An 8,675-nucleotide genomic window follows, 5' to 3' on the forward strand; every position below is an offset into this window, starting at 1 on the left:
AGAGAGGAAGGAGAGAGAGAGAGAGAGAGAGAGAGCAAAGATGAGAGAAAATCATTGATCAGCTGCCTCCTGCACACCCCACACTGAGGATCGAGCCGGGCATGTGACCTGATCAGGATTTGAACTGTGACCCCCTGGTTCACAGGTCAACACTCAACTACTGAGCCACGCTGGCCAGGCTTGGTGGACATTTTGATGAGTTCTTCCTTGAGAGGCATGAGGGTTAAATAATAAGTAGACAGGAATAACTTCTGATTCATGAGTCAGATCTCTTCTATTGCCTCAAGAAAGCACTTCTCAAAGTAGTTTTTCCCCCCAAAAAAGAAAGCTGATATTTTCAATCTTTTATTTTACTACTGATAATTTTAATCAGATGAAAATGAACCACTAGTCTTAACTCTTAGTTCCCATGAACTCATCACTAACCTTTTTTTAAATCTAACTCTCAAATTTAAATTTTTTACATTAATTTTTTATATTAAAATGTATTACTTTTATCTGGACAACACATGCACATGGTTAAAACATCCCTGCCATACTCTATCATTGGCTGGGTGCAGCCCACAGAAATGTGATGGTGTGAAGGTGGGGCTGCAGGAGTTGGGCTGTCACTCAAATAGTTCTCCTTTTCATGGCAGAAACACTGCTATTTGTTTGATGTGCCATGAGGACTTGTTCTCTTGAAGTGTGGTCTCATATCTCAGGCCTGGGTAGGTCACTATTGCTGGAATATCAGGAACTTGCAGCTGTAGCCAGGCTGGTCTTTGAAAGGAGACTCTCATTATTATCAAGATCATGTAAGGTTCATTGTGTTATTATAGCTGCTTTGTTCATGAGTCCGTTGCACACGAACAGGTGACTGAAGAAAGAGGATAAGTAATACTCACAGAGCAGTTTATCCTGGTCAGTGATGGAGGATCCCTTGGTGGTGAGCTCGGAGGAGTGTGTTATAATAGTCTTCCTTAAAGGATTTCTCAAGCCTTTTCATATAAGGGCTCCCAGTTGGTAAAATGTCTCACATCTGAAAACTGTAAAGAATGACAACTGTTATGGACAGTATCAAATATTTCAAATGTCAGGACTATCCCCTTTCCCTGGATACTATTTTCTGGAGCTCTCCATCTTTCAGTTCCCTTCTAGGCTGGAGTAGAAAGGGAAGAGAGGAAATGAGCGCTCCCTGTAATGATGTCAACGAACCTCCTGGATTCCAGGCTCTCTTTTCACTCCTGTCCTCCATCATCTTGCCCCAAAACTGGAGTCTTAAATCACCTCCTTTTTCTCTTCCTACAGCTCCCTTTATATGTATTATTGGCTTTGATTTCCTCAGCTCCTACGAATCAGTTGACATTTCTCATTCTATTTCCTGTCTTCCAGAGTAAGTTTTCTCTATTTTGTTGTTAATCCTCACCTGAGGATATTTTTCCATTGATTTTTAGAGAGAGTGGAAGGGAGGGAGAGAGACAGAATGAGAGAGAGAGAGAGAGAGAGAGAGAGAGAGAGAGAGAGAGAGAGAGACAGAATGAGAGAGAGAGAGAGAGAGAGAAACATCGATGTGAGAGAGACATTGATTGGTTGCCTCCCACTCATGTCCCAAATGGGACTGAGCCTGCACTGAGGTATGTGTGTCCTTGACCGGAATTGAACCCTTGACTTTTTTGGTCCATGAGCAATCACTCTGACCACTGAGCCAAACTGGCTAGGGCCAGAGTAAGTTTTCAAAGTTACTTCCCATTTCATTCACGACATCTCTAAGCACTCATTTTTTTGTCATGTTATTTGTTCTATCAAATTGCCCATATCTTTTATTTTTACCACCCCATCAAACACAATGAGAAAATCAACAGGCAAGCACTTTATCCTTAGAGAATGATGAAATGAACACTGGTGCATTTGTTGTTCTTAACAGCCTGGAGCCTGACAACTACCACTCCAGCAGTTTTGTCTTTATGACTTAGCGCCACACTTGCTTTTTATTCCATTTTTCCAGTTGACCCTAAAGTACTCACTGAAATACTCATTGATCTTTTGTTTTCCCCTTTTCCTCACTAGCTATTTTCCATCAATTATGTTGCAAGTTACAATGTTTTTACAGAAGACCACCACTAAAATGACTAAATATTGAACATTTATTCTTTCAGCCATCTGTAAAAAGAGAACTTCAGTTTCCCAATCAGGTGTTCAATATGCCTTTTGAGCTTATTAAATTATGCCATTTGAAGGTTTACTTGATGAGGACATATTTTAATTTGTTCTAAAGTTTTTATCTAAAACAGATCCGAAAATATGTACACCAAAAGGTTTTGTCAAATCTCTCCTGTTACTTGAGTTCCACTTTTTAATGCAATTGTTGACACAAGTTTAAAGAGAGTGTGAAATATGGATTTTCTTACTTTTAATTGTGCTTTGTGTTTGTGATTGCATTCTAACAACTTTTCATAATTAATGTAAATATTGCTGCAAAGGTGATCTTTCATGTGTTTATTGCTAACGTTTCTTATATGAAACATTAAAATTAAGTTCATTTGTTAACATTTTTAAAAATATATTTTTCTTGATTTCAGGGAGGAAGGAAGAGGGAGAGAGAGATAGAAACATCAATGGTGAGAATCATTGATCGGCTGCCTCCTGCACGCCTCCTCCCGGAGACAAGCCTGCAGCTGGGGCACATGCACTTGACAAGAATCAAACCTGGGACCCTTCAGTCCACAGGCCAATGCTCTATCCACTGAGCCAAGCCACTAGGTCTATTCTTTAACTTTTGAAGGACATCCTGATTATTTCCAGTCTGGGACAGTTATGAATAAGGCTGCTCTAAACATTTGTATGCAGGTTTTGTGTAGACAACCTAGGTATATACCCTGACTGGGAATGGAACCTGCAAACTTTTGGTGTACCGATGATGCTTCAACCAATTGAACCACCTGCCAGGACTGTGAATTCCTTTTTTAAAGAACCAATCTATTGCATTTTACCTGTTAACTCCATGGTGCATTCTGAAATAAGTCTTGATCAATTTAACATTTAAATAGCCATAGGGCAGAGACTCAATACACACTGTTTGACTATGGCTTTGTAGAAATGCAATATTCTTTAATTATAAGATTGATCTCCAAGATATATAAACACATCTCTGCTCTAGAAAGTCTAAGACACACTAAAACATGAAAAATTGTCATTGAGGCTCTGTTGACTGGATGATTAACTGAGAAATGGAATCAATGAATGTGAAACATTTGGGCAACAATTTCCATAGAGAAACTCAAGAAGCTGATGTAAAACAAGAAAATTGTTCTTTTTTGTAAGAGCACCACCTCCCCCCTTTTTAAGATTCTGTGATGAAATGCTGAGAAGGACGCACAAGGGGAAAGCTGATTTTCCCTGAAGTGCACATTGTAAATTCCAAGCCAACATTCTTTCAACAAGATTAATAAGTGCTATTCATGGTGTTCCCTGGGCAGATCAGAAGTGTGAAGAGCACGGGTAAAAGGCTACAAAATAAAATCCTCTGTTATTTTCAGATGTATTTGAGCTGCAACCAACCATAGAAGGAACTCTGATCATCTTTGGGTGAGAAGGGAGCAAATTGTGTAGGGTCAAGTTATAAAACACCAATCATTTTTAGGCAAGCCTGGTGGTTAATTAAATGGCTGACTTGAAAGTTAATGACCTTTACTTGAGAATGTAGAACTTTCCTGTCTTCTAACTTGCAACCCTTAGGAACATAAAAGTGAGACACCTTCCCTAAAAGCTAAAAATACAGGGAAGTCAAGATGGACCCAGGTTAGAAGGAGAGGTCAAAACTTTGGGAAAGAACAGAACAACTTATGTCTCTGTCCCATTCTGATTAGTGATTAATAATTAAAATTCAGCCCAGCCAGCATGGCTCAGTGGTTGAGCATCAACCCATGAAGCAGGAGGTCACAGTTCAATTCCAGATCAGGGCATATACCCAAATTGTGGGCTTGATCCCCAGTGTGGGGCATGCAGGAGACAGCCAGTCAATGATTCTCTCTCATCATTGATGTTTCTATCTCTCTCTCCCTCTCACTTCCTCTCGGAAATCAATAAAACATATTAAAATAATTAAAATTCAATTCATACTTTTATTTATTTAGATGACAATTAGATTAATTTCTATATTATTGCTGGAATAAATATTTTGTTGTTAATTCTCATCTGAGGATATTTTTTCATTAATTTTTTAGAGAGAGTGGAAGGGAGGGGAAGAGACAGAGAGAGAGAAACATTGATGTGAGAGAGATAATCAATTGTTTGCCTCCCACATGAGCCCAGACTAGGGCTAGGGATTGAGCCTGCAACTGAGGTATGGGGCCTTGATAGGACTTGAACCGGGACTCTTCAGTCTGCAGGCCAATGCTCTATCTACTAAGCCAAACCAGATAGGGTTGGACTAAATATCTTAATATCTACATTATTGCTGGAATTAATAGGTTAATTAATATCTTAATTCCAGTAATAATGTAGTTGAAAAATAAAAGCCTTGGGAGAGAGAAGACCTGGGTGTGGACCTGCCTGCTTTTAACTTCTAGGACTAGAGGCAATTCTTTTAGTCTTGTTAGGATTTAGTTTCCTTATCCATATAAGGACAGGGCTGAATGATTGTAAGATGCCTTCAACTTCATGATTTTTATGATTTATGAAGCTTGGGTTTCAGAGCTGGCAGACTCACTGATGATTTATCTGAGAAAAATAATATTGTTGACTCTCAAATGAGAGACTAATATTTCCTGTGGGTGAAAAATTAATTTTTAGCTATCATTAATGTCAAACCAAAGAAAATATCCCGACTCCAATAAGAAATTTAAAGAGTCTGCCCAAAGATGGATGGCTAGGACTTAGCAGTGTGTGAGTTCCCATAATTAACCGAAACTCCACACAGGAATTCTTTCTAATTTATTAAAAAATTCTGTGGTTCCTTTTCTTTTCCAAACTAAATATTCTCAAAGAAATAAAAATATGCTTAAGGAGTCTACTTAGCTAGGACCTACTATATTGTATTTTCCTGCTAATATTGTCTAAATCTTGAAATGGTGAAACTAATGTTACAAGGTGATAATAACACTACCCCCATTGCCAATCCAACATTGGTACTTTCTATTTAACTCCCAAGAAGAAAATGAACCAGCAGGCACTTGGAATGTGTACCTTCAATGCAGGTACTATGAAACTTGGATGAACAAAATAGACCCGTGGTCAGCAAACCGCGACTCACGAGTCACATGCGGCTCTTTGCCCCCTTGAGTGTGGCTCTTCCACAAAATACCATGTGCAGGCGTGCACGTACAGTGCGATTGAAACTTCGTGGCCCATGCATAGAAGTCAGTATTTTGTGGAAGAGCCAGTATTTTGTGGAAGAGCCACACTCAAGGGGCCAAAGAGCCGCATGTGGCTCGAGAGCCGCGGTTTGCCGGCCACTGAAATAGACTATCCTGAGGCCATTTCCATAACCAAAGTGACCCACCTAGTCAGAGTTGGGAAGGTCACTGATGACATATGTAAAATATGGCAGTGAGTGTTTAGGGGTTGATCAGGGAGGGTGCAAACATCAGTGACAAACTTGAATGGGCATAAGCAAGAGGCAAGTCCAGAAGGAGGGCAGGATTCTGGCCGACCTCACCCAGACCTCCCGTCTTTGCTTCGTGGTGTTCTTTCGTCTCCCTTAAGTCCCACGTGTGGCTCCATCCTTGGTTTCAACGCTCACTCCAGTCAGACTGTAATAAACTCTCTTCTGGCTCTGCCTCTCCTTGACAGATCACAGGGCCTGGAACACAGTGAACACACCATGAATAATAAAAATAGTGATAAGTGCTGGCATTTATCAAAATCTCATTACATGCTCTATGTGTTTTACATGTATCGATTCATTTACTCTTTATCATAATCCTGTCAGACAGCTTGGTACTTTAAAAATATGTCAACAAATTCTTTGAGATGCCTCCGTTTAAGAGAAGAGGTCTAATTTCCCTCGTGCATGTGGACAGGACTTAATGACTAGTTGTAATGAGTAGAATAAAGCTAAAGTGATGATGTGAGAATTTGGAGACAGTCATAAAAAGACTATGGCTTCTAGCCTTGGTCGCATGACTCAGTGGTTGAGCATCAACCTATGAACCAGGAGGTCATGGTTTGATTCCCAGTCAGGGCACATGCCCAGGTTGCAGGCTCGATATCCAGTAGGGGCATGCAGGAGGCAGCCGATGGATGATTCTCATCATTGATGCTTCCATCTCTCTCTGGTAAGCATAATTCTAATAATGTCAGGTATTGGTGATTTCTTTTAGACATGAAGATAAGACTTATTGAGGTTTCTTTTGTTCTGAATTCATGTGACCATTGATCTAAAAGTCAAGGAAGCCTAGGTTTTAATTCCTGTATCATTGCTGAGCTATTTTGGTGAAGTTCCCACATTATGTTTTCCTTTCTCATTTGCAATTCTGTTTCCTACTTCTAATCTGGAGAGAGAAAGAGGCTGGAAGCTGGGTTTTTCCTGAGTCTCCCTGTTCTCCTTATTTTCTTGTGGAATCCTCAGCTGGTGAGGGCTGTGTGGACTGGCTGTGAGGTCCTGGGACAACAAGTGACTGCTTCTGTTTTACATGGAGAGTTCCCTTTGTTTTCTTGAGAAGCAGAGTCCAGAGAGGTGAAGTTGCTGCCTGAAGCCACTAAGAATGAATGACAGGGCTTCACAGACTAATTATTTTTTCACTGCTGTAACATTTACTTCCAAGTCTTACCTGAGCGTGGGATGATTCTGTACACAGCCTTGGGGCGTGACCTATACAACATCTATCTTGTATTCTTTGTACCACGATGATTCAGGTCTCTCTTATTGTCCTAATGGATTGAAAATTCTTGGAGGCAGAAAAATGAAAATAGCGGTTGTCTATAACATAGCTCAATATGTACTAATACTACTAATAAGTGAAAGGATGGATGAATGGATGAATGGATACCTGAATGGACGGATGGATGGATGGATGAAATTATACAGCATATTTAATTTTCCTACTAAAGCTGCATGGTTAGATGTGCATTGAAATAAGAAAAAAAATCTTGAGTATTGTGAATTTATAGGTGGTGTTCAAAACAGGTATTTTACTTTAAATAAAAATTGCCTTAAGGTTGAAGTTCACTTTTTGCTGTTGTTGTTAATCCTCACCCAAGGACATTTTTTCATTGATCTTTTAGAGAGAGTGGAAGAGAGGGAAAGACAGAGAGAAACATCAATGTGAGAGAAACACATCGATGGATTGCCTCCTGCATGCGCCCCGACCAAGGCCCACAGGCTGATGGTCTATTCACTGAGCCAAACGGGCTAGGACTTAAAGTTCACTTTTAAAAATTCATTTTATGGTCAAATTTTTACTAATTTATCTATTGATAATGTTTTACAATAAAAAACAACACATGGTGTACTTAAAATGATATATAACAAAGCATAGGCTATTTGTAGCTTGGAAGATGTCATATTTTAACAAATCTATTGTATTTTGTCTATTTCCATGTGCACAAATCATTTTATTTTTGGCTGGGCATGAAAAGTTAATTTATCATTGGTTTATATTTTGCCTTTCCCCCCAAAGGATTAGAAGATATTTGATGCTAAATCATAATGCAAATACACGGCTCATAATCATGGGCTCTTATAGTGTTTTCCAACACTAAAACCAAGTTATAATACACCAGATTAGAGATACATAAATGAATGCCTTCAGAGTAAGAACAAGCAATAAAGGAAAGCTTTCTATAACTAGGAATAAGATGGGTTTGAAGTGGGATGGTGAACATTGATGCCCAGTGGTTACATAGAAAACGGAGAGTGAGACTTCGGCTGGGTCTATCTAGATGTTGGCCAATAAATAATTATGGCTATGAGACTTAGATTTTGATAGTAATAGTTGCAAGTAATTTTACATTATAAAAACGCCTTCTCATTAAGATTTAAATGATATAAAAATTCACTATTTACTAAAGGCCAAGGACACCGTGTGACATATATTAGGCATCTAATAAGCCAGTAGTAGCACATTGAGTCACGCTTCTAACCTCTCTGACTTCTGCAATATCTCTTCTTTCCCCAGCCAGAGAAAGCTGTCTGCTTTTAAGTCATCTTATATGATTGGGGCAAGTCATCTGGATAATCTCTGAATCTTAAGGTCAGCTGGCTTGGCACTTTAGTGACATCTGCAAAGTCCTTTATGCCATGTAGCATAGCATAATTATGGGTGTAACACCACAGGGTGAAGGTCATGTGGACCAAAATTCTGCCTACCACAGTCATAAAACTAGAAAGTGGCAGATTCAAATGCAAATTGAGTTCTAAGTAGCGTCAAAGTCTATATTCATCCATTATACCATCAAGACAGTATCCATGGATTAACATAAGAAAAATATATTAGAAAATACAGTTTAGCATCCCCAATAGAATATGAATAATTGTTGATATCATAAAACTACCCATGTTCCCTTCCTGAAATTAACGATTTGAGAATATAATACAGAATAGATAAATCAAAATGTTGAATTCAAAAGCGTAACTGTTCTATGATATTGGACAAATTACTGAAACTGTTTGTGCTTTAAAATGCTCATCTGAAATATGGAGATGATAATATCAGTACTTACTTCATAGAACTGTTACATGATTAAATGTGGTA

Source organism: Myotis brandtii, unplaced genomic scaffold, assembly GCF_000412655.1.
Source record: "Myotis brandtii unplaced genomic scaffold, ASM41265v1 scaffold328, whole genome shotgun sequence".
Lineage (NCBI taxonomy): Eukaryota > Metazoa > Chordata > Mammalia > Chiroptera > Vespertilionidae > Myotis > Myotis brandtii.